Source organism: Excalfactoria chinensis, chromosome 2 (assembly GCF_039878825.1).
Source record: "Excalfactoria chinensis isolate bCotChi1 chromosome 2, bCotChi1.hap2, whole genome shotgun sequence".
Lineage (NCBI taxonomy): Eukaryota > Metazoa > Chordata > Aves > Galliformes > Phasianidae > Excalfactoria > Excalfactoria chinensis.
In genome coordinates this window covers 17,269,024-17,296,337 of record NC_092826.1, presented here as the reverse complement: position 1 = coordinate 17,296,337, position 27,314 = coordinate 17,269,024, and positions in this window count along the sequence as shown.

The following is a 27,314-nucleotide window of genomic DNA, read 5'->3' as shown; positions in this document are numbered from 1 at the left end:
TTCTCTGGTACGAGAAAAGGCTGAGAGATGTGAGGCTGTTCAGCCTGGAGAAGACTGAGAAGGTAGTCTTTTTTAAAGACTAATTAAAAAGCTAATAATTTCAAAAATGTCTATAAGGTCTGGCTTATGGTCATGTACAGCAGTTCTAATATTGAATGACAGATTAAATTGTGTTGTCTAGACATAATGAGGTAAGAATATCAAGATTCCTGAAAATTTCCTAAGAGTGCCTTTAGTCTTTCTTTTTTGTTGTTTTTAGTCTTTATTGGAATGAGAGCTGCTCTGAAGAGAAGGATTTGGAGGATGTCAGCTGGTGAAAGATTCAATATGAACTGGCAATGTATGCTTGCAGCCCAAAAGACCAACCCTATCCTGGGTTGTGTCAAAGGAAGTGTGACCAGCAGGTCAAGGGAGGTGTGTGTGCCCCCAGTGGCGCAGTGGTTTAAGCTGCTGCCTGCGGCACTGGAGGGCCCGGGTTCGAATCCCCCCCCTGTGGCGCAGGGGTAGAAGTGCCGCTTCGCTACACAGGGGGCTCGAAACCCGGGAGTTGGACTCGATGATCTCTAAGGTCCCTTCCAACTCGCACGATACTATGATACTATGAAGGGAGGTGATTCTGTCCTTCTACTCTGCTCTTGTGAGGCCCCACTTGAAGCACTGCATCCAGCCATCCATGAGAATCTAATGAGGTTTAATTTTGTCACGTACCAGGTGTTACATTTGGGTCTAGGCAATTCCAGATACAAGTACAGACTGGGAGAAGGGAGCAGATCTTTGGAGAAGGACTTGGGGATCCTGTTGGATGAAAAGCTGGACATGAGCCTTGTAGAGTGCTCTTGCAGCCCAGAAGGAAAACAGGATCCTGGAGTGCATCAAAAAAAGAGCAGCCAGCAAGGAGAGGAAGGTGATTGTCTCTACTCTGCCATTGTGAGGCCCCATCTGGAGTACTGTGACTAGTCCTGAGGCCCCCCAGAGAAGAAAGATGTGGAGCTGTCAGAGCAGGTCCACAAGAGGGTCATGAAGATCATCAAAGTGCTGGAGTGCCACTCCTATGAAGAAAGGTTGACAGAGTTTGTCTTGTTTAGCTTAGAGAAGAGAAGGCTCCAGGAAGACCTCATTGCAGCTTTCCAGCATTTGAAGGGAGTTTAAAAGCAGGAAGAAGGTTGAGTTTTTAGACAGTCTGATAGTCATATGACAAGGGGGAATGTCTTTAAACTTTAATAGGCAAGATTTTGGTAAGATGTTAGGAAGAAATGTTTTACTCAGAGGGTAGTGAGGTGCTGAAACAGGCTGCCCAGAGAAGCTGAAGATGCCTGATTTCTGGAGGTATTCAAGGCCAGGCTGGATGGGACCTTGGGCCGACTGATTTTGTGTTTGGCAGCCCCGCCTATGCCAGGGGGGTTGGAACTAGATGATCTTTAAAGTCCCCTCCAATCTATGCCATTTTATGATTCAATTATTCAATGATATGACTGAGTATGTAGAGTGGAAATAACTTACTTAACCTCTTAGGATCAAAAATAATGTCTCCAGAGTATTTGCCATAAAGTTATTCCAGAATAAAGTACATTTTTTCAAGGGAACATTTTATGTTTGAAGGCAGTAACAGATTTAGTAAATAGCTCTATTCCCTCAACAGTTGTGGTGTGACGGTGACAATGTTTAATATTTCCTTGATTAGAATGATGTGATACTTTTACCTCAAAGTTTAGTTGCCTTCTCTGCCTGTGATGAAAGACAAAATGTTATTTTGACATTAAAGTACAGCTTTTCGATTTGATGGCAAAGCAGCACTGGTCTGACATTGCAATGTGGTATTTGTCCTAATATGACTATTTTTCATTTTACAGTACATCTGTTTGCCAAATTATTATTCCGATTGGCAAATTAAAAACATGAAATAGCCCCGAGCCTCACTTTTTGTTTGAATTCCCTAAACTCCATTACAAGGCAGTACTGACATCCTTAACACATTATAACAAAACTTTGTGTCATGGCAACAAGAAGCAGTGCATTTGTTTTGTGTTTGAAATTTGCTATGGTCAATTCTACAATGGTATCCAGTTAAATTTTTGGCTCTCTCCTATTGAATACCCCTTTTAGGCTTCAGTTCTCTTACTGGAGTTAACCACAAGTTCTGTACTGAGGTTAGCAAGGCATAAAAAATTAGATTCACTCTAAATGGATGTTTAAATTGGATAACAGGCAAAATCTCTGTCTGCATGAGACAACAGAATGATAAATGATTGTGCTCTGAAGTGGGAAGCTCTCCAGCTTATATACCTTCTAAAATCCCACTGAAGACTGAGAGCACATTAAAGACATTACTGAAGTTGCAGTTGTAGATATTTATCAGTTTTTGTAAAAAATGTCAATGAAACAGGCATAGAGAAAGAAGGTAGAACAGCAGATAGTGCTGATGTATTTATCAACTTTGAATTCAGAATTGAATTTGAACATGAGGAAAATAACTATATATATTGATATAAAAGGATATTGAAATGATATTATTTACTGATCAATTTCCTTATTATTCAGAAATATTTAGCCAAAGTATGACATATATGACTATGACTGTGAACACAATTAAGACTTTGATCCCCCAAAGCATAATCTATTTAGGTTGAAATAATGGACATTTTTCCCCTGAAATTCAGAGATGGTGGATTCAGCAGGCAGGGTACATTGTAAAATTCCTACATGAACAGTAGAGGTTGTTGCCAGAAAGAAGATGATGGTTTGTGCACTATCCTGAAGTTGTGTTTCTACTAAGACCACTACTACATCCAAAGACTGAACTAAAGAATTTGTAAAGATGATGCTTAGCTCCAGTGTAGAAAATACGAGACCAGTTCCCAATGCCTTTCCTCATACTGAGTCACATATAACTACTCCAAGAGGAGCCTCACTTATTTTTGTGGGATTGTTTCTACTGAATAACTGCTTGGGTTGAAAAATTGGAATCTGCTTGTAATGTGTGAATGGTCTATATCACAGAGCTTCCATAATCTCTATATAAACACACTGTAAATAGTTTACACACACTAAGGTGAAACAACCATCATACTATACACAGGTCCAACTTGCAGTACTTGTTATCTTAGTAAAGAGTGGTGGAATTGTCCTGCAGCAAACACTGGGAGTTGAAAAAAAGGTCAACAATAGTTATAAAATAAAGTTCTACCATATGGCCTGTTATCGTTTTCATATGCTATGAAGTATGGACAGACAATAGAGTGAGTTTCAGAACAAACCTGAACCTTTTAAAACTAAGCTGAGCCCAAATCATGTCAATCATTAAAAACAAAGCCAACTATTATAAATATATTTTACTATCTTTTCAGGTATTAGCTCATATTCTTCATCCAGAAACAGTAACAAACTGTGTGAACAGCAGGTTCTTATCAGATTACTGTTTCAAATAAAATTTTACAGTGTATCTAGTCCTACATAAAAAACAACTGGGTTTGCAGTACTCAAGACACTCAATACAGAAACCTATCATATCTAAATCAAGTTTAAAGTATGCATCACGACACGCATAATCCCAGGTGACCTATCTTGGGTATATGCCAGAATCACAGAATATTCCAATGCCATCTCCTGCACAGCATAGAAATGCTACCTGATGTTCAGACATTCATTTGTTCCAGTTTGTGTCCATTGCCAGTTACCCTGGCCCTGTACACCACTGAAAACAGCCTGCCTTTATCCTCTTTGCACCTTCCTTTCAGGTATTTATGAACATCGATCCCCTCTGAACCTCCTCTTCTTCAGGCTGAAGAGTTCCAGCTCTCTTCCAGTCTTTCCTCATAGGAAAAATGCTCCAGGCCCTCCATCGCCTTCATAGACCTTTTTAAGACTCTATTCCATTGCCCCATGTTTCTCCTCTACTGAAGAGTCCAGCATTGGACACAGATCCCCAGATGTGGCCCCACCATTGCTGAGCATTCTATGAACCTGCTGACAATACTTTGCCTGATGTATCCCACTACCCTTCTTTATAGCAAATGCATTGTGCTGTCTCATGTTCAACTTGTTGTCAACCAGGAGGATCTCAGATCATTTTCTGCCAGGCTACTTTCCAGCCAGTTGTTCCCTAAACTTGCTAAAATCTTACTTTTCTGTCCAATTTGAAGAACCCAAAGATGCAAAGAAGATTGTCAGCTTTAAAATAAACAAATAAAGAAGGAAAAAATATTAATTGTAAACTGCTTCTATAAGTGTTGGAAAATCTGAAAGGAACTAGTGTCTGAGACTCCAGCTGTACACCATGGTGGACTGGAGCTCAATTGGCAAGTTACAGCCATTGGAAGAAGATGCCTAAATAATCACTAGTTCAATTGTATAACTGCAAAATTTCACATGCATGTTTGAAGCATATCTAAAGGAGTTATTTCAGTAAGCCACCTTAAAATCCTTGGGGCAGACTAAAAATCCTGGACAGAAATGATGAATTTCTATATTTAGATGGAAAAATAAATATATCTTTTCATAAATCTGCAAAGATTGTACAGAACAGCTCTGAGGGATGGCCATATTTATCTAGGGATGATCCAGCCCAATGAAAGTGAAATCTGCAATGACAGGTCATCTAGGTGGGCTGCAGGGAAATAGCATGGAATTAAAGAATATGGAAAATCTTATTTTTGACAAGAGCTCTTTTGTGTAGTTCAAGTTAGTTCACTTTGGGAAGGAGCTTGTTTAGGCTTGTCCACATGAAGAATTCACATTATTTTGCAACAGCTTTCCTTGGCAACAATTCAGATCAATTCAAATAGCCTGTATTGATGTGACAGACAATGCAAGCTTTGTCAAAAGAGAGAGAGGAAGGGATCCTTATAGGGACCTCTCAGAAACAGCAATGGTCCACTGGTTTCTAAAGAATTATCTCGTATTCACTTCACTGGCCATAAGCTCACCACAAGAGAGATTCCTTTTTTGTTTCTCAGAAAGTTCAGAACAGACAAGCAGATCACTGAAGATAATGTTAAGGACAGATCTGACTCAAATGTCCTCATCCAGCTGAAATGAAAAAGGTCTACTGTGTTTTTCAGGCTGCCTATCTCCGCTTTTTGACTCCAGTTTGGATTAGAAGCCAAAAGCCAGAGAAGCAAAGGCAGATGGCTTCTGGCCTAATCAAAAGCCCCAGAAGATTATCTGCTGTTGCAGGACTACTAGAGTGATTTCTCCAAATGGAACTGGCCAATCAAGCTTCCAGCGCTCAAAAATTTGGTTTAAAGTCCTCTCTGTTTGCATTAATTATGAATTTTAAGTTCATATCTGAAATTTCAGAGAAAAAATAACTACAAATAACAATCTTTTCCAGCCCTATTTTATACAGAGATCACTGCTAGCTAATAACTAATTTTCACTCTGTTCTAATATTAATGTTTCTTTTACTAAAATCTCCACTGTATATTATTTATTTTTCCTGTGTTTTTAGTGCCAAAATTGACTCCAGCAAATTGTGTTAACTTAAAAATTGCCAGGTGAAGAGAAAGTGAATATAAATTTCCAGATAAAGGGAAAATAATAAGAACTGTTAGCTTTCATTGACACAAATGACAGCAGACATTGTGTTTTGGCACTCTACAAAGAACTCTGTTGCTACTCTGGTGCAGCTATATTGGAGATATGTAGGGACAGAATGAGGCTTTTTGTACAATGAAGGCAAAACTTCAACGGAATTAAATACATATAGTGAAACTACAACAATGCAAGAAGAGCTTTAGACTTCATCTTTTTTACTGTTTCCTCGCTTTCTGAATACTTATAGCTATGAAAACATTTTCACAAAGAAAATATTCTCTCATTGGCCTCTTGCTGCATTAATCAGTTTGGTTTTCCTTTGAGCACTCATTACATGGCCTCATTCCTTTGTCCAAGTACACTGCAGGTTTCACATACAGTCTGTTGTAGTTATACTAGCAGAATACAAACATGTTGTAGAGCTGTACATGAATTTTCAATCCCTGTTTTAATAGGATCTTAGTCTGCTCCTAGCTTTGGAAAATTGAAGCCACCAAAAACTAAAGAAGAGACAATACAGTTTTGCATAGCCAAATCTCTGCACTGCTTCCTCACTCACCACCTGAGCACAGTGATTTATGATACCTTATTCTCTTTCCATATTCTCAAATCAATCATAGGAGGACCTTTCAGCTGCAAAGCTATTTCCTCTGACACTACTCCTATTCATTGTTCCTGTGATATAGCTCATCTCCCCTATATCAGAGATGTGTTAGCCATTATCAAATACAAAAATATATTAGGGTGAAAAATCAGCCACAGTTATGCACAGATCTACTATTTGAAAGTACAAGTAGTTTTATCACAATGTAAACAAAATTATAAATGAAAATTGCAATTAGTGTTATCAAACAACCCCAAACAAAAATCTCAGTACATAAAGAATTTTTTCATAAAATTAATCTCATTTAAGTTTCTTGCATATACTTTTTCTCAAGGAGTAGTAATTGAAAAGAGTATACTCAAATCATTATTCTGAACTGAAAAACACTTAACATGCTGTCTCTTTGGGAAATTATTTCTTAAAAGAAAAAGTTACACTATTGAAATTAAGACTTTTTATACACAGACTAGGACTTTTTTGATAAGTAACAGACCAACTGGAATTTCCCATTGTTCTAAGTGTCCCCATGTAGTCAACAAACATCCATTTCTATCAGAACCTTAAATCTCCCTTAAACTTCCATTCAGGGAAAATATAAATTAATAATTTTAAAAAATATATATATATATATTTTTTTTTTAAATTATATATTTATATATATTATTTATATATATATTATATATATATATATTTATATATATATTATATATATTTATATATATTATATTTATATATATTATTTTTTTAAATTATATATTTATATATATTATTAAATTATATATTTTTTAAATATATATATATGAAAAAGCAACAAGATTAGCACAGAATTTCACCAGGTTTGTACAACTGGACAATGGTTGGGACATTTGGTGTCACAGCAACCTACATGAATTATGTATGAAGATAAATATTTAGAAAATATTAGCAGTAAGTTAACTTAACGAGCCTGAGTTCAGTAATCTTTAAAGTGAGATGACAAATGGCTTCATCTTATAGTAATATCCATAGAAATATACACTTGTCTGGCTTTAGAACTAAAAGGAACTGATTAGTATTTGGAAGATATGACTGAAAACAAATCTTAAATCCAAATAACTATTCCTGAGGCTCTATAAACTGTCTTTTGTCATGAAATACACATAAGACTATCAGGGTAGGAATTATATATGATGTGACAGAACAGATGGAGGTGTACAGAAGAGCAAACTGTAAAGCCTCCTCATTAACTGCTTCTTCGTTACTGCTTCTTCTTGTATATAGTTAGTTACACAGACATGAGATTCACATCATCCTTCAGACTCTATAAGATTCTCAAAGTGATCCGTATTTTGAGAGTGACATATCTGTTAAGTATGTCATTAGTGAAGACTAAAGGATTTTTAAAATTTCAGTGTCATGGTTTTCTGCATATTTTTGTCTATGAAATGGTACCAATAGTCCCTTTTATCAAATAGTCATATTGTAAATTACCAATGAAACAAGGGGACATTGAAGGTTATCTGTTTCCATCTTGGAGAAACTCACAGATACCTGTAACATTCCTAGCTGGTATTTGTGTGAACTCTCCTTGCACAAGTCCAATAAAAGACTCGAGGCGCTGAACCCTAAAAGTACTTTGCCAGAACTGATTTCTATTAGCCCAGTTCTTATAACCAAGGAATATAAAGTTGAGCAGCATTCCTTTTTCAACTTTTTATGTACTGGGAGACTCGTGTGCCTCTTCCTTTCTTAGATGAAACAAACACAACTCTTTGAAAGTTTCCTAGAAGTTCATGCTTTCAAACCTTCATTTCATTCTCTTTTCTGTTCATTCTAGCTGATCAATATCTTCCAAAAATATGGCAAGCAGTAGGATATAGATCTAGGTAAAACCTTGCAAGTAATGAAAAAACTTGCTAGTTACACAGTCGTCATCCAGAAATGAAACTTCCTTTTTTCCATCTCATAAATGTTTATTACATTTAGTTTGCCATACTCTGGAATAAGCAACCAAATTTCTGTCATTGAAAATGAGAAATAACTTCATAGGGATTATGGTTTTCTTCACAGATAGTCTCTATTTCTTTTTTCTATTGCTATTTTGATTTCAGACTGTATCTTCAACAATTAACAATCATTTTGAATGGTCATAAGGAATGGCTTTATGTTTAAGTCTTGTTTGACTTTAATGTTATCCTTCCATAAAAAAGATTAATTGGCCCATGAAAAGCCATTAGTGTCTCCAACAATAAATAATGGTTTTTGTTTCTACTCCTGGGAGTTTGCAAAAGCTATGTTCCCTCTCTTCTTCAAAGTAATAATTGACAGCAATGTTGAGATAATAAAGTCACCAAACCCAAGCCAGCTCACCTACACTGTTAGCTCAAATGACTTCAAAAAAGTTAATTGCCCAATGTGCTTGAATGGAATTTTGACCCTGTGACATAGTGGCCATTTTTATTACCACTCAATTGAAATATGTTTTTATGTGAAGATTAAACTTAATTTTTCAATTCAGTTATGGTGAAAATATAAAAACTAAGAAAACCATATTCTCTATACCATCATCTGTCCAGTTCCTGGCAAAAGACAGAGATAAAAAATAATAATAATAATAATTAAGCACTGAACTAAGAAACAAACTGAAGTATTTTCATGGAGTAGATTCAGGATTTTTTCTTTTGGTAACAAGATGAAAACTGAAATGATTTCTTGCATATAAACACTAATTGATTCCTCCATGGCTATATGTTATGTGGAATGCACCCTAAAAACATACAAAACTCTATAATAGTTTTCTTTTCTTGTTCTAGAAGGTTTTTAAACTTCTCACCACTGCATTCCTGGGATAGCTGTAGTAGGATACCCACTTATTTATCTGGCTCCTTTAAAGGAAAGAGTAGGGGGAGGGGGACAAGAATTTTGCATGACTTGGAGGAAGGAGAGCATTGTCAAGCAATTAACACTGAATATTTTGCTAGTCTGGTTTCTTGATCAAATTCCCTTAATTTCATTACACAGTCCCATTGTGCCTTAAATTTTACACATCTGGAATACAGCATAATGGCTTATTGGACTGATATCCCTTATTACTTTAAAATAAAGTACTGTAGAAAACCCCATTTTTTGTTTGAAATTGTCTGCAAAGAACTCATAGTGGGTGGGGATGAGGGAATTTGTTGTTACACTAATATTATGTGTAGTAATTAAAATACCCCATTTGTTTCACAGAGAGTGACTGACAGGAATATAGCATCACTTTGATTATTTACAGAACCATCATTTCAGAACAATTTACTTAAGTAAAAAGATTTGGCAGACTTGTATCCCCTGGAAACATACAAAAGTAGACTTGGCTCACAGTTTTATTAAACAGTGAGAAATAATTTAAAGGTATTTTTCATCTTGCCCTCTCAATGGGATCTTCAGATATGACTGACGGGTGAGGAGGCCGGGCTGGCTGACCAGAGACCTTTGGCTTGATCTAAAGAACAAAAAGAGAGTTTACGGTCTCTGGAAGAATGGGGGAGCTACTTATGAGGATTACAGGTTTGTAGTGAGGCTGTGCAGGGAGAAAATTAGGAAGGCCAAGGCGCAGCTAGAACTGAGCTTGGCTTCTAAGGTTAAGGAGAATAGTAAATGTTTTTATAAACACATCAATACCAAGAGGAAGGCTAAGGAAAATCCCCATCCCTTGTTGGATTCTGAGGGCAACTTGGTCACTGAGGATCGGGACAAGGCTGAGGTACTTAATACCTTCTTTGCCTCGGTCTTCAATAGTTATGCTTGTAACTCCCTGGGAACGCAGCCCCCTACACTGGTAGACGGGAAGGGGGAACCAAAAGAGCCTTGCGTGATCCGTGATGAGATGGTTCTGGATCTACTTAGAAAGCTGAATGTTTATAAGTCCATGGGGCCGGATGGGTTGCACCCTAGAGTTCTGAGGGAGTTGGCGGATGTGGTCGCCAAACCACTGTCCATAATTTTTCAGCAGTCTTGGCTGACTGGGGATGTCCCGGTGGATTGGAGACTGGCAAATGTGACGCCTATCTTCAAAAAGGGCCGGAAAGATGATCCTGGCAGCTACAGGCCCATCAGTCTCACCTCGGTGCCTGGGAAGGTTATGGAAAGGATAATCTCAGGTATCATCATGGACGAACTAAAGGTCAGCCATGGGATCGGGCCTAGTCAGCATGGGTTTATGAATGGTAGATCCTGCCTGACTAACCTGATTTCATTCTATGACAAGGTGACCCGCTTAGTAGATGAGGGAAAGGCTGTCGACGTGGTCTACCTGGACTTCAGTAAGGCCTTTGACACTGTCCCCCATAACATTCTGGTAGAGAAGCTGGCTGCCCGTGGTTTGGATGGGTGCACGCTCCGCTGGGTGAAGAACTGGTTGGATGGCCGGGCCCAGAGAGTTGTGGTCAATGGAGTGGAATCCAGTTGGCGGCCGGTCACAAGTGGCGTCCCCCAGGGCTCGGTGCTTGGGCCGCTTCTGTTTAACATCTTCATTGATGATTTGGATGAGGGGATTGAGTGCACCCTCAGTAAGTTCGCAGACGACACTAAGCTGGGAGGGAGTGTTGATCTGCCTGAGGGGAGAAGGGCACTACAGAGAGACCTGGATAGACTTGATCGATGGGCCAAGGTTAATGGAATGAGTTTCAGTAGGGCCAAGTGTCGGGTCCTGCATTTTGGTCATAACAACCCCAGGCAATCCTACAGGCTTGGGGAGGTGTGGCTGGAAAGCTCCCAGACGGAAAGGGACCTTGGTGTGCTGATGGACAGTCGACTGAATATGAGCCAGCAGTGTGCCCAGGTGGCCAAGAAGGCCAATGGCATCCTGGCTTGTATCAGGAATGGTGTGGTGAGCAGGACTAAGGAAGTCATCCTGCCCCTGTACTCAGCATTGGTGAGGCCTCACCTCGAGTACTGTGTCCAGTTTTGGGCACCTCAGCACAAGAAGGACATGGAGGTACTGGAGCAGGTCCAGAGAAGGGCAACGAGGCTTGTTAAGGGCTTGGAGAATCAGCCCTATGAGGAGAGACTAAGGAAGCTGGGGCTGTTTAGTCTGAGGAAGAGGAGGCTGAGGGGAGACCTTATTGCTGTCTTCCAGTACCTGAAAGGTTCTTACAGTGAGAGTGGGGCAGGTCTATTCTCACTACTGACTTGTGACAGGACGAGGGGAAATGGCCTCAAGTTGCGCCAGGGCAAGTTTAGGTTGGATATTAGAAAGAACTTCTTTACAGAAAGGGTGGTTAGGTACTGGAATGGGCTCCCCAAGGAGGTGGTTGAATCGCCATCCCTGGATGTGTTTAAGAGCCGCTTGGATGTGGTACTCAGGGATATGATTTAGCAGAGGTTTGTTGTTGTGGTATTGTTTTGTGGTTGTTTTTTAAGAGATAGGCTACTGGTTAGGCTGCGGTTGGACTTGATGATCTTCAAGGTCTTTTCCAACCTGAGTAATTCTATGATTCTATGATTCTATGATTCTATGACTAAGGGACCTGGGGAAATTCCTTATCTGATCATGGTATTAGTAATAGATAAAGTTCAACTCTGCTTTTAACATACAATAATATGAGACAAAGTCAATATTATTATTCAGATATGCTTCAGTTCTCCAAATACTTCTAAAGTAATTCACTAAGCTTGTTTATATTTTGGCAATCAGAACCAATTATTGTGCTAGGCGATATATGAAGACATCCCCATGAAGACTCATTTAAGTAAAGATAAAACTGTAGTGCAAAATGCATAAGAAGTGGTAAAATTATTAATAGTGCATTAAATATTCCAGTTAACCTACTGTGTCAATTTTTTCTACTTTCTTTTGGCTATCGAAAACATTTCCATCATTAAGATGGCTTTAGCAGATGGATCTGTATCCAGAAATGTTTGATTCATAGTCAGCATCAAAGCAATTTTTTTTTTTTGTTTCTAATCACCAACTACAACAATTTTTTACTGTGTTTTTATCAGTGAACACTACAACATGACATCATATGTATTTCCAACAGTGCCAGGGTTAGATGCTTTACATTAATATACAAAAATAGATGTACGAGTAAGTGGAAGTGAGCTTAGTATTAGAAATGGATAAAATCATTGAAGTATAATGCTTCTTAGGCATTTTGAAATTGTTTCAAATCCATAAAATCTTTCTACTAAAAATGTCCTATTTTCTTTTCCTGACCTTCCCCTTTCATTTTCCTGGGTGACTGGAAGGAGCATACTGTGTCAAAAAGCTTTGTAATTAATTCTGTAGAAAAGTATTGTTTTTCATTCATTTAAAATGTAGTACAATGAATATTCTTTAAATATCACAATTAAGTGCCAGTAGAACAGAAGTTATAAACACATATTTTCTGTATCATTGCTTAGATTTTTTTTATCTACTATCATTACAAACTATTTACTATGATAAGAAAAATAACCATCGAATTATTTCTTGATATAAACATTTTCATAGCCATTTTTTTTTTTAGTGATTTCATCATGCATTTCTGATCTATTCTCTGTGCTGAATCACTATTTGTTTCTTCCACAGTGGCCAATTGAACAAAATTTAACAGAACATTGGTGAAAATGTTCAGTCTCTACTGTCATACCACCAATATCTGGACCAAAATAATAAAATAGAAGAGGGGAGCAAAGGCTCCCTCATATCCAGGGAATGACAGCCTCATAGAGAAGGTGATGAAGTGTGGACTGGATGTGCAGAGAGTGAAGTAAGTGGATAGAAAACTGGTTAATAGGATCCTTAGGATGATCAGTGAAACAAACAAATTAACAAAAAAAACTAGTTGGAGGCCAGCAACTAGAAGAGGTCAAAACTGAGCCAAATTCTGTTTAACATCTTTACTAACAAATGCCCCCATGCATGATGGGCTATATACCTTCAGGAAGCCTGAAGACAATAACACAAGAGGAGTAACAAATACACCAGAGGGATGTGCAGGTAAGCAGCTGGAAAAGGATCTGGGTGTCCTGGTGGACCACGGTGAATGTGAATAAGCAGTGTGCTCTTAATGCACTGAAGGCTAAGAGAATCCTGACCAGCGTGCTGAGGGAGGTGATCCTTCCCCTTTCATTGGCATTAGTAAACTCACATCTGGATTGCTGTGTCTAGTGATGGATTCCTCAGTACAGGAGAGACAAAGTGCCACAAAGGTGATGAAGGGACTGAAGCATCTTTCCTGAAAGGATAGGTTAAGGGGAACTTGGACTGTTCAGCCTAAAGAGGCTGTGGGATCTCCTCCTTGAGGGTGCTGAGAAGCCACATGACCATGGGCCTGGGCCCACTGCTGTTAGCTTCCCTGCTGATGAATCCCCATTTTAAAGTCCAGGGCTGCCACTTCAACTTCAGTCTTGAAAATGAGAGAAACTAACAAAGATTGTTGAGTATAGGTTCAGTTCACTTATAGAAAAAAGAAATCTTACTTCAGTGAGTAAGTTTATGTGCAGACTGAGTATTAAGTGGAAGTACAGCACAGAATAGTAGTTCAACCTTGATATGAAATGTTGAGGGTGACAAAATCTGAAGTAAGATTCTGCTAGCTGTCTTCTGCTGAAAATAAGCAAATATTCAAACATGGGATTAAATAAGTATTTAGATAGGACATAAGATATCTCACTGTTTAGTCCCAGTGTCTTGTAAAAGGGAGTTCCCAAACCAGTTGAACTTCAAACTACTACGTTATACATAATATGTAAAGTGTTTATCTTAGTCCTACATATATAGCATATTAAAGAGCATCATTATTTATATGGAACTGACCTGTTTATATGGATAAATAATTATTTATATGGAACTGACCCATTAATTTTTAATCAAATCATACAACTTTTTTTTTTTTTTTTTCATAGTCAAGCTCTGCTTCAATATCTGTAACTGCTTGAAACGCTTCCTGACTGTCAGGAACTATGTTATACTTTTCCCCAGAGTGTCACAACACTTAGGGCTTTTTAGGAAGGTATTCTTTTGTGACATATGAAGGCTATTCTGAAAGTAATGCCTCCTATTTTATTATGTTGGCCAGCAGCATCACAGACGAATACTGGCAATAGAGATTGAGCCTTCCCACCAATATCCCATTATATTCTGTTGCTGTGTGACAGATGGCAGCAGACGGGGGAATCTGACAAATGGTGTCTGACATGGAATTGAAATCCTCGATGCAGAAATAAATTACACCCATTGACATTCATTGAAGCTTACTGAATGTTTGTGGAGACCAACGGAAACAGCAGATGTGAGCACAGCCAGGCAGTGGGCAATGCATTTCAACAGCGGCCACCGTGGGACACCTCCACCTGTAGAGATTATTACAAGCATGGCACGCATTCTCTTCTTCATCGCAGGCAAAAAATGCATACTCAATGGTGTGGGGTTTTTTTGGTTGTTTTTGTTGTTGTTATTGTTGAAAAATAGTATTTAGCAGCTCAGAATTTGCTCTATCCAGCAGTGTTATTGTGTTATTTATATCTGTTGTATTTTCCATGGAAGTAAATAGGAAGCTTTACTTTTGGAACAATTTTTGTAATTTAGGATCAAAACTTTCTACAGGAAAGCATCCTCTTAATTTACTCCATATATCTTGTTCAAATTTTTTCAGACTGACATTTAACATGAGTTAACCGTGTGCCCAGGCAGCCTTGAGAGGAAACTACCCTGAGATGCATCAGGACCAGCAGTCATGTGGGTGAGGAAAGGGAATGTCCTGCCCTACAGTGCACTGGCACGGCTTCACCACAGTGAAAAAGTATGTAAAACTATTAGAGAACATCCAAAGGAGGGCTACAAAAAAGATGGTCTAGAGAGAAAGAGTTACAAGGAACAGCTGAGATCCCTTGGTTTGTTCAGCCCTGAGAAGAAGATGCTGAGAGGAGGCCTCATGGCAGCTGCAGCTCCTCATGAGTGGGGCAGGTTGTCAGGCACTAATCTACTCTCTCTGGTGACTGCAATAGAACCCAGAGGAGCAGCATGGAGCTGTGTTAGGGGAGAGTCAGGTTGGATATAGGACAGAGGACATGGAAAGGGATACCCAGGGCAGCAGTCGTGGCACCGAGCTGCTGGAGATCAAAAAACATTTATACAGTGCTCTCAGACATAGGGTTTGATTTTTGGGTGGTTGTGTATGGAGCCAGGAGCTGGACTTGACTGTTCTTGTGGGTCCCATCCAACTTGGGATATTTTATGATTCTATGATTCTGCGGTTATTTTGGATGAGAGAAGGAAAACTGAGTGAGCACACCAATAAATCAGTAAAATGAAGCCTATTTGTTTGATTACTGGTTTATTTTTTCTACACAGATTTGCTAATATAATAATATAACCAGCACTGCATTTTGCTTACACTTTTGGCTATGTATCCATACTGTCTCATGTTAAAACATAAAGCTCTCTACAGTCTGGAAAACACTGCAGCTGTATTTATGCATTATTACTGCTAAATTTTAACAGCAAGGGAACTGAGATAGAAGGGCTTTTAAATTATTTATGTGACAATTGTCATATCAGTTGACACCAAGAACTCAAAATGATCTCCAGATTTATAATAGTCTAATCTCGAAGTGAACTCTGAAAGTCAGGACTATAACTGATCTGCATCTAAAAGGAAACAGCACAGCAAAATTCCCTTGAACTCTCTAGGACTTGAGAGTGATGTATTGAAGCTTGTCATTAACGTTTGGTTAGAAAAGTAGATATTTTATACTGCATGTCAGAAATCTTTTTTGAGCGCCTTGCAAGGGATCTTCTCATTTATTACTACAAAGCAATGACACTGTAGATTCACTCTGAGGAAAACAAGCTGTAAACAAGGTTTAATAAGTATACTTGCTAAATAGAGTTGCTGTGTTATGGACAAGCCAGTAATGTTGACTTCAGATTTAGCAGTGATCCACTGTAATAAGATATACACAGAGAAGCCCATTAAACCATAGCATGATCATACAGGTGTTATGAGTGACCTTTATAGCACGGAGAAGGAAGTTTCTTGTATGTTACAGACAGATGAGACAGCTACCTCCCCAGGAGAGCTCGTTAGGGAACATGCTTTCCTCATTAAAAAAAATACAGAAATCTTAGAAGAATTACATAGGAATATATTTCAATGTCTTCCTATTGGAAATGAGAGAGTCCCTTGCCATCTCCTTGGGAAAGTAGGTGCCACATGAATCCCAGCTCTCAGCACAGCTGGGCCTTTGCAGTTCTCAACCCTCAAATGCTCCAAGCTGTTCCAGGAACGAGCTCCTCTGGGTTTTGGCAGCTTCTAAATCACAACTCCCATGAATTTTATTTATTAAATTTTAAAATGTTTTTTAAGCATTCTAAATAAAAGTTTTGATCAACATTTTAAGTGCTTCCTTTCAGTTTCTCCTTCAAAGCATCTCCTCTGACATCGTAAAGCAATTTGACACCTTAAATCAATGTGTAAAGCAGGTCAGTTGTAACAACAAACAAGGGAAGAAATACTTGGAATAAGAAAGCAAGGTGTCTCATTCAATACAGTTTAGAGTAGCAGCTGTTTTATTATTGCAACAAAATGCAACCAAGATGCTATTCAGATATGAGAAACAGGCTTCACCTTGAACTGTGCTGAGAGTTCATCCTGTTTTCCACTTCTAAGTTTCTAAGAAAATACTAAAAACAAGGTACTAAAGAGAAAAAATAAAGTAAGCCATATGTCAGGAGAAGTTTATCTTTACAATAAGGTGGAAAAACAAATAAAATGAGTATAAATTCATAAAATGAATTTAAAGGAAATCTTAACACAAAATTACAGCATAATTATATAATTAGTAACATCATGAGAAAAGAGTTATTTGAAGGCACAACATTTCTAAATAAGTCAAAAATATAAAAATCTGCATTCATGGAATAATTGAGAATACAATTTATAATTTTTTTTACCCAAATATTGTAGTCCATTTGAAAGTGAATTCATAACAGGTTCTTTTTTCCCCGGAGACATTTGCAATTTTTCATTTCCATTGCAAGCAAATGTCAAACTTTCTACCCATCTTTGTCTAATTTTTTTTATTTATTTTATTTTATTTTTTTTTTTTTTTTGCAAGCACCAGGAGATTTTTTTCACTGTACTGTGAGAATTTAGTATTTCTTTGGCAGTCTGTGAGCCATAAACAAGGAGATACTGTCTTTGTAGATATCAATTTAGATGCCTACTATTTCACTCTAAAGGGTATTTCAAACACGTGACTGCTGCAGAATTGCCAGTTGAATATATACAATTCTTTGAGGATTTCTTACTTTTATTTGCAATATACCTTTAGAAGAAGCATACAAGAATCAGAATGAATGACAGTGAAATTAACAGATTGAAAAAACTGGATGCATTAACTGAAGCATGGAAAACTAACTGTAAAATAATGCCTTCCGGAACTAAAGGTATCTGCAAGAACATTACTCATGCGTAATTACATCTGTTGAAACTTCTCAGGTAGTTAATTGTGGAGATTTTTTCTGTATAAGTAGTAAACATTTTTCATGAAACTTTCCTAGCAAGTAACAGCTGTACCCAGAATGTACAAACTGGCAAGGTCTGATGTCCCACCTGTCCTCAGGAATGTATCCCGTTCTGAAAGGTTAATTCTATTAGAAGAAGCATATGAGGAAACATGTGCTTTTGACTCTTTAAAACATGGGTAGTTGGAGATGCAATTGTAGGTTTCAAGGGAATGATGAGTGTTTTAACACAGCATTTTTATTCTTATACTCATCTATTGGAATGTAGACCTGTCGTCTAAAAAAACATAAGAAAATGGGGAAAAAATCAGATTGGCATTGTTCATATTTTAAGAATAAATAAGATCCATATTTTAAAATATAAATTATCAAGAAATTGACTTTATAGAAGTTAAGAGTTTGGTCACGCATATAATCAGTCTACTCTAATTTTAAATGTAAAATAAAGAAAAACCATTGATGGAAACAAGTATGAAAGTAGCCATTCTTTTTAAAATTAAATTCTTCTCCATTTGAATCTTGTAGATAGGTCTTTCTTCTACACATATTTAGGAAAATACTGTATATAGCACCTGCTTTCAGACTTCATGGCTAAAGTTAAAGCATCAGTGCTGCATTTGAAAAATAATTTTGACTTAAAGTGACCTGTTGCATGTTTTTTGCTTTTATTTTAACTGTAATTTAAATGCTTGAATTTATAATCTGATTTAGGGTGTCAGAATTTACAGGAAATGTATTCTTAGACCTTGTTTTGAGAAGACACCACACAACAGCAGGAAGTCTGAACCCTGGTGATTCTACAATCATAGCCACTACAGTACAGTGTCAAATCCTTTGTCTTGTGTGGGCCACACTAAGTGAAAAGGGATTTTCTTGGGCTATATGTATAAGTAGACTGCTTTAAAAGTAATGCCTCCTATTTATTTTCTTGGAAACTACAACCAAGAAAATGAGCGTGGTAATACTGACAGAACAAATTGTCAGCTACTGAACACTATTTTTCAACATAGTCACCACGATTAGCTAATCATTTTCACTAGAGACGAAGAAAAACCTACATGCTGCGCTTGTCAAAACCTACACCAGGTGACACTGCCCCTCTCATCATTGCTAAAATTCATCACACACTGCCTCACTGTGCTCATATCCACTGTTTGGTCTCCATAAACATTCAGGAAACATCAATGAATGCAAGTGGGTATAAAGTCTTCTGTAGGGAGGATTTCAATTCCACACTTCTGCTTCACATGTACTTCCATGTCAGACACCATTTTGTCAGAGTGCCCCTCTGCTGCCATCTGTTACACGGCAACATGTAACAGATTATTAGCAGGAAGGTTCAACCACTTCTGCCATACCACCAACATCTTCTGATGTCATGGGCCAACATCATAAAACAGCAGACATTACCTTCAGAGCAGTGATCATAAAATATATAACAGATCATTTTAACTATTAATATTTAGGTTAGATATTAGGAGGAAGTTTTTCACACAGAGGGTGGTTACATACTGGAACAGGTTGCCCAGAGAGGTTGTGGATGCCCCATCCCTGGAGGCATTCAAGGCCAGGCTGGATGTGGCTCTGGACAGCCTGGTCTAGTGGTTGACAACCCAGCACATAGCAGGGGGTTTGAAACTGGATGATCATTGTGGTCCTTTTCAACCCAGGCCATTCTATAATTCTATGATTCCATGATTCTGTGATTCCATGATTACATGATTCTATGATTCTATGATTTATGATTTAAAGGCAAGGATGTAGAACTGCACCAGCTCCCCACCATTTTTTTCCCTTCATGACAATAAAGTTGGAGTGCTGTAAGACAGTCCTTTCTTTCCTACCTTCATCAAGACATTCACTTATGATTTCTTCCTCCAGTCTCTACTTGAAAACAATCCTTTCAACCTGGTGTCTTAAGCTCCTCTTTGACTGATGCTTCCCATGCCACATCTGCCTCACAGGCTCCACAAAATCATCTGCAAACTGTGCTGATTCTGAGTGAAGCTGTCTAGAAACAATATCCTGCTTTTCACAGGCCCTCAGAAAGTCTGGGAAAGAGCGATGATTTCTTTGTAGGGAAGTGACACTCTTTTCCCCCTGGAGTGCTTGTTTCTACCTCAGAGGGCATTTTTCATGCTCTGAACAATGCCTTGACATAACTTCCTGGAAGTCAGCCACGTCTAACAGGTTAGAACCTTTAAAGATTTTCCAGGCTGCAGGAATTTTTAAAAAGCATGATGTGGGTCCAAACACAGAGTTAAAACACCAGAGAAATCTAAAAATAGTGGTGAACAACAGTGGGGAAAAGTTCCTATGCCTCCTTAATCTCCAGATTCACCATGATATAGAAGCTGGCTACATAGATATGAGACACAGATGATTTGTGTGCATGCATCAACTGAATAGATATCACAGCAGATCTTCGTGGGAAGAAACTAGAGATTGTGGAATAGTTTGAATGAGACAGTAAAAGAATTGGACTGCTGCAGATCTTGATTTGCATGGAAAAAGACCAACACAGAGCTGATCACAGTACAGGGAGTACAGAATTATGTTGATATTGTTTCTTTTTATATGTTTGTAGAAGCTTTTAATACCAGCTTGAGGTTACTCCTTACAGCAACACAGAAACCACTGCTCTGATGGGAATAGGACTTGTGGAAATGGTAACCTATGCTATGCCATCATCTGTGCCTATACTTTATTTTTCTACTCAGTATAAGGCAAAAAGAAGCCCTTGTTGGCCACTGCTATTGGTGCTCCTCTTTTTCCTCTTGAACTCTCTGCTTCATTGACCTTGCTCTTAGATTTGAGTCTCTCTCCTCTAACATAGTTCAATACTGTTTCTACATTACATCATTCTTAAGAGATTTTTAGCCATAGTTTTTCTCTGATAGCTTCCAAACCACAAAAATATGGCAGTATAAATCCCTCTTTCTCCAATGCAGGTGGAAAATCTTCCACTGCACCAGTCAGGGAGCAGGGGAGAGAAGTGAGCTGACTTCAGTGCAGTGGTTGTGTGGCCCCGTGTCAAAATGCTCAGCCACCTCAGCAAAACGTTTACCTAAACCTCAATCTGATTTTAGAAAGCACTCATTAGGCCTCTCAAGACAGAGTTTTCATTAGTTCTTGCTTATAACTGGATTTGATAGAAAGTGCAGAGCTAGATTTGCATGAAACCATCTGTTAGATAGTAATGATGGGATATCATGACATATGGCCATTTGGTGAATATATTTCCAATATTTAGAGCTATATAATGAGGCAGAATCCTTTGACATAAAAGAAATTTTCTTTCAAGGAGGTCCTGGGAAAAACTCCAGACACAGACAGATTCACAGATGGAGTGTCACAGTGTATCATATATTTATTTCAGTGAGACAGTTAAGCATTAAGAAATAAAACACAACAACCATTTGAAGTAACATTTGCAAAATTCCAGTGGTTGCATTTCTCACTGTCTGAAACAGGTTAACTTTGTCCATGCATTTCATCCAAGATTTCACACATCTCTATTACAGGAGAGGAGCAGTGGACAGATGCAAGCACAGAAACAAGCTAATTGCACTGTTAGGTTGTGCTGCATTTCTTCCTCACTTCATGCTAGCTTCCAAATTCTCACACATACCACTAGAAGTACATGTACGAAAACAGAATGAAAATAAATAATACACATATCACATGAAGAAGAAACCCATATTTTCTTGCTCAGATATCACCAGTGCAGTAGCACTATAAAATGTTCAAACAGATAAGAAATACCTCAGCATTCAGCATTTAAATCTTCATCTCCAGCTCCAAACACATAAAAAAATTATTCTTTATGCACCTCACATGTTCTCCATATAAATCTAAATATCTGTAAGAAGTTACATTAAATCTTTCAGAAGCTGCATGGTAATAAATAATTCATCTCTGTTTGTAAAACATAGTATAAGGAATCAGCCTCCTGTTTCAGAGGAGACTCCCCCATATATCTTCATGTGATCCTTAATAGCAACTAAGACCTATTTCTAATTCTACTGAGTACTGCCAAGGCAGCTGCAGAGAGGCAGTGAGAGGCTGTTTGTGGAAACAGCAGATTATTTTTCTTTCTCTGGGTAAGTAGTATTTTAATTCTTTTAACCCTCAAAGTTATTTTTGGCAGAACCAACAGAACCAGCCATTGCGACAGTCTGATCCCACAGCCCTCTATTATTGTAAAGGATAGCTCCAGTTTTTGTTTTCTGTAAGACGAAGACTAAAAAAATTCATCCGTAAAAAAACTCTTCTCACTCACCACTACCCAGTTGACGATTTTTCTACACACCTCAAAGCCGTTCTTTGCAGGAAGAACATTAGAATTTTAATCACTGCAAAATAATGAAAACCATGAACTGATTTCTCATTGCCTACTGATGAACCACATGTATATGTCTCTCCATCTCACAGCTGCACCTCCAGAGTCCAGGGAGAAGCATACCTGAAAGTTGCATGAAAATGAGAAAAAAAGAAACATTGGAGAAAACTTACCATAGCTACAAGCAAAGCAAAATAGAGAGTATGTAATGTGGTCATCAGAAGTAAATTGACACATTTTGGATGACAGCCAGCATCAGTAATGTTTTTTGAGTATTAATTGTGAACATTTGTTGTATTTGGCAAAACCTGCTCAGGCCAACCCTCTTGAGATGCACATGGAGCAGCAGGCAGCCATGTCCACCTTCATCCATTCAGAGCACTGATGAGATTATAAAGTACAACTCTGGGACTACACATGTGAATCTGTGTATGGAGACATGAGTGCATTGATAAAATCTAATGCTTAAATCATGACTTCTAAAACAGGCTGATCAGCACCTTATTTCAAGGCAAGAATAGTTCATAGTGACTGATATCATATCTAAGATCCAGCTGGGACAGGTTCTCAGAAAGTACAGAGGAAAAACAGATTATGTTTTCTTCTACTGAAAACGAGTTCTTAAGTATATTGTTGTAAATCTCAGATCTCTGTTACATTTCAAAATGTAACAAAACTGCTGATTTAAAGATGGAACATGCTTTAAAATTGCTAAGAGAACTGAAGAGCAACACAAAAGCCCTCTTCTTAGCAGATCACTCCATGAGGGCTAAGGATTGAAGACATGAATAAAACATTACTAAGGTTACATACAATCTTAGTATGTTGTTTAGCTTTACTAAGCATCTGTGAAGATTTTTATTTTTTATTTTTACTCTCAGAAGGTGTTTCTTTTAACAATAAGATACTTAGTCTACTACCAGAAATAAAGTCATAAGCACAGTATCTTTCTTTCTAAAGGAGTAATGGCAATATATTGTTGTATGTAAAGCTGGTTGCATTTCTTAAATAACAGGAAACAAGTCTGCTCAGGGTAAGTGTAGTCTGTAATTTGCAGGAGTGTTACTGACATCAGGATCCACTTGATCACACATTCGAATCAACAGTGTAATCTCTAAGGTAAGCCTTATTCTTTTTTTTTTTTTTTTTTTTTTTTCCTAATATAAAGATGTTTCAACACCTGAAGTTAGTAAACAGTTGAGTCTAATCTGCTATTCTCCTTTCATCTTTTAGAATAAAGCAGTTTTGTGCTGTATACAAACAAGAATGGAGTATAATGGCACCACTGACATATGATAAAACAGTTTTAGCAAGACCTGCAACTGTAAAAGCAAAGGATAGAAAATGGCAGTAAAGGAAAAGCACACTATTATAGAAGGTGTAATTCTGCGTGTCTGAAATATCCCAAGAGCTTACTTCTCTTGGAACAGAGTGGCGCATATTCTTACATTTATCATATGAAGGAGGTAAAACATTCCTCCCTTGAGGAAAATCAAATTATGCACACAGTTTGATGCCTTTATTTAACTCTTTTCCATAACCTCTGTTTTAGTGGTATGATTATTCAGCTAAAAGACAGATAGGAGCAAAAGGCATTCAATTTAGCTTTAAACAATAGAATTCCTGAATAAATCAACAAACTGCTAATTTTAAATTAGCGTGATTCAGGAAGGATTCTACATTATTTCATGTCCAAATACTTGAAATACAGGACTAGGCAAAGTGCCAAGAACAGAAAAAGAAAAAAGAAAAAAAAAAAAAAAAAAAGAAATTTTACTATTAAATACTCTTCCTGTAATGAATCACACACAAAACTACCTAGGAAAAAATATTTGTACCTCAGTGACTACTTGAAATAAATAAAGCAATTTACATCATAGAATCATAGAATTGTAGTGTTTCATAGAATCATAGGATTTCATAGTGTTACATGACATACATTCAGATGATGCAAATGAAGTGTATATTTTGTGGATGCATCTTTTGTGTTACAGTTCTGCAAAGTGCCTAAAGTGAAATAATGAGGAATGGAATAACAGTCACAAAACAGCAAGAGACAACTTTGTGGCATTAGGCTCCCTCACCGCGACATGAAACATTTAGGTTTTCAAACACAGGAATCACCTAGTTGGATCAAAATGCCTCCATCTGCTTTTGACAAAAAGCAGCATCAGATATTTTCAGTGAAATTGATATGAACCACAGCAATAAGCATACTCTATGTGTCATATGATATCTACTAGTTCAGCTAAAAATACTTAGCACTGTGCTGTAGGGCTTTTTGTTGTTGAAATAAATGGGTAAAATTACATAAATACTGTAATAAACTTATAACTTTACACTTACATTGTTGACTTATTCTCCAGAGAGTTGCAAAACACTTTATAAGCCCTTTAAGAGAGATAACAAAACCACAGTGTAACTTGGTAGGGAAAGGCACAGGAAAAGTATAGGAGAATTAGAGACTGGACAGACATCTCATATCAGTACTGTGACAGTGCCAAAAGCAGAACACCAGGTTCCACGCTTTAAATCTTCATTTTTAAGATTTGACTACTTCATGGAAAGTCTTCCTTATGCATACCTTCACAACTCTCTTACATATAAAGTCAATACAAATAATTCCATTTCAGTTTGTGGTACTGCTAATGTGCTTCTGTTCAAGCTATTGAACAATACCTTCATGAAAAGTGTAACTAGCACCATACACTAAATGAATATCATGTTGAATCTCATAAAGATATACATTAAAGTGTAAATTCACTACTCTTATTCATATGAGATCACAAGTTTAGTTGGATTGTAACAGTGTTTTTTCTTGGTTGGGTCACACATAACAGTCTATTCCCACACTTCACTCCACCACTAACTTCTTCTAACACCAGTAAGCTGATCAGCATGAAATACATGGGTAGAGAACTGTGCCAGTAAGTGGTGGAAACAGACATCATAGATAACTATGTGTACCCTGGTAATGCACAATTTTTCTAAAGCTATAGGCAGTAAGTTTTTACACACTCTTTTTTTAGTCCCCCTGTTTTTTAGCAATGATGTTCCTGAAGACACATTTCTGTAGACTCAAGTATTTTAGTGAACTAGGACCTTAAATACAAAATAAATACAATTTATGCTCATGTGGAAAAAGCAGCATTTTTCATCTAAGTTCAGGAGTTATTTTACCTGCATAACTAATTAAAAGTTGGTGGGTTTTATTCAAGACATTATTTTCTTGTGAATGTATTGAATGACAGCTGGGAAAAGAGCCAAATTCTTTATTGAATCCTATGTCTTCCCAGAGGCAATGTCTCTTAAACAGTCCAAAATGATCTATTTACATATGTATCAGTAAGTGGTTTTATTTAGATTTTCTTGGTATGCCTAACAATCCAGAACAGCAATACCTTGAGTGTAGAACAGAATGGAGAACACCAAATGAAACTATTATTTACCACAATATGTGTATAATCACAATACGGTCCCTGAAGTGCCTACTTTGCTACTGTTAAATGAAACACCAGAAGAGTTTAAAACTTCTTTTTTCACTGTTTGCCCAGTCACTCAAGGTGTGAGGATGAGTTGCCAGCCTGCCCAATCATTCTGAGCTGCAGAAAGCAAGTTGCTCGATGGTCACTCACCATTGCTTTCCACATTCCCTTTTCCATGTGACATTTTTTTAGGCTTTTTCCTTCTGTTTCTCTAAAGGGTTTTTTGTGCCACCCCTTTGGATTTGGGCACAAAGCACACCATTGCTTTCAGAGCCCGTAAGTGACATTCAGAGACCCATCAAGAGCATTAATCATAAATTACTTCTTTATATCTTAAAAAAACTGGCTCATTTCCCTGTCAGTCCAAAGGCAAATGAAAGGAAGACCTCATCTTTCTGCACAAGTTACCATAAAACAATCTGCTAATTTCATTTCTTCAGAAACATAAACCTTAAATTGTTGTAGAGGTATCTGACCTGTTAAAAATCAGTTTTAAATTTATAATGTGAGAATTTACACTCTTTTTACAGAGAATTATTTCTTGGCTGGGTTGTTGTTCTGTTGTGTTTTTGTTGTTTGTTTGTTTGGTTGTTTTTTTTTTTTTTTGCAGATTAGTCATGCAATTTTTCTTGGTGCACTGGGTTTCTTTAGGTTGCATCTGCATTAATGGCAAGAGATAATGCCTTCAAGTAAAGTAACAGAAACATTCTAGTAATAATTCACGTGTTAGTACTCTCTCCTAACATTTCCAGAATAGTATGTATTTTGCTACCATTCAGCATCAAAGAAGAAATGCTGCTTTCACTTCAGGCAGGCTTCTAAGAATAATTACTGGCTTAAGTAATGTTTAAATAATTACTCTGAATAAACGACAATTTAAAAAGATACTTAGATAAATCTTAACCCATTTTATAAGTCTAAAACTCAATTTTTTCATGTATATGCCAGAGATTTCTTCCAAATACTATTGGAATAATCTACCTCCACTAGCAACACTCAGAGAACAGCACACCACAGTCAGTAAATGCTTTCTAATAGTTAGCAGTGACAAAAGTTTTCAAAACGTCTGGCACTTGAGGCGCTACAAGAGCTTCTAGCCTCAAAAAACAAAGTGTCAGGAAGCTGATCTGAAGTTATTGCAACTCAGCACTGTTATTCCTCTGCCCCAAAAACCTATTCACAAACTCAGAGAAGCAATTCACATTTTAAGCACATTTAGATGCCTCACAAAATAGACTTTGGAAAGGACTTGAAAGGAGTTCCAACTGTGAGCTCCGCAGCAGTGCACAGTTCATCCTAACAGTGACTTTACTGAACCTGTCTTACATCTCTATAAAGAGAAAATTGTGCCATTCAGATGCAGCACCTTGCATAGAGAGGAAAGTAAAAATAGTTTAGAGATAAGTTTAAAAAAAAAAAAAAAAAAAAAAGGGAGTAGAGAAGTTGGACCATAATTAATTATCTCTCAGGGAAACAATTTCTTTATATATATTACTTTATATATAATTATTTGATAGGTAATGACAAACTGCCTAATGATTAGAGAAGTTGTCAACACTATAGATTTGTCAGCAACAGAAAGCATCTGGAGACCTATGTGGAAGTAAGTGCCACAGAACAAGATTTAGAATGAAATGTGCCAATAATGCTTACCTCACTACATAAATTCTTGTTGCACTTCTGAAATAATCTCGCATTTATGTTTTAAAAGATAGGGAAGTGATAGAACTCAAGAGCTACCATCCTAAAAAAGTGACTTTACAACAGAGTGTGAGAACTTTAACAAGCAATGATAAGTCACTTATAGAAGGTTCTCTAAATAATATCGCTCACAAGTGTACTGAAAAAAAAAGTGGTAATAATACATGAAAGACAGGA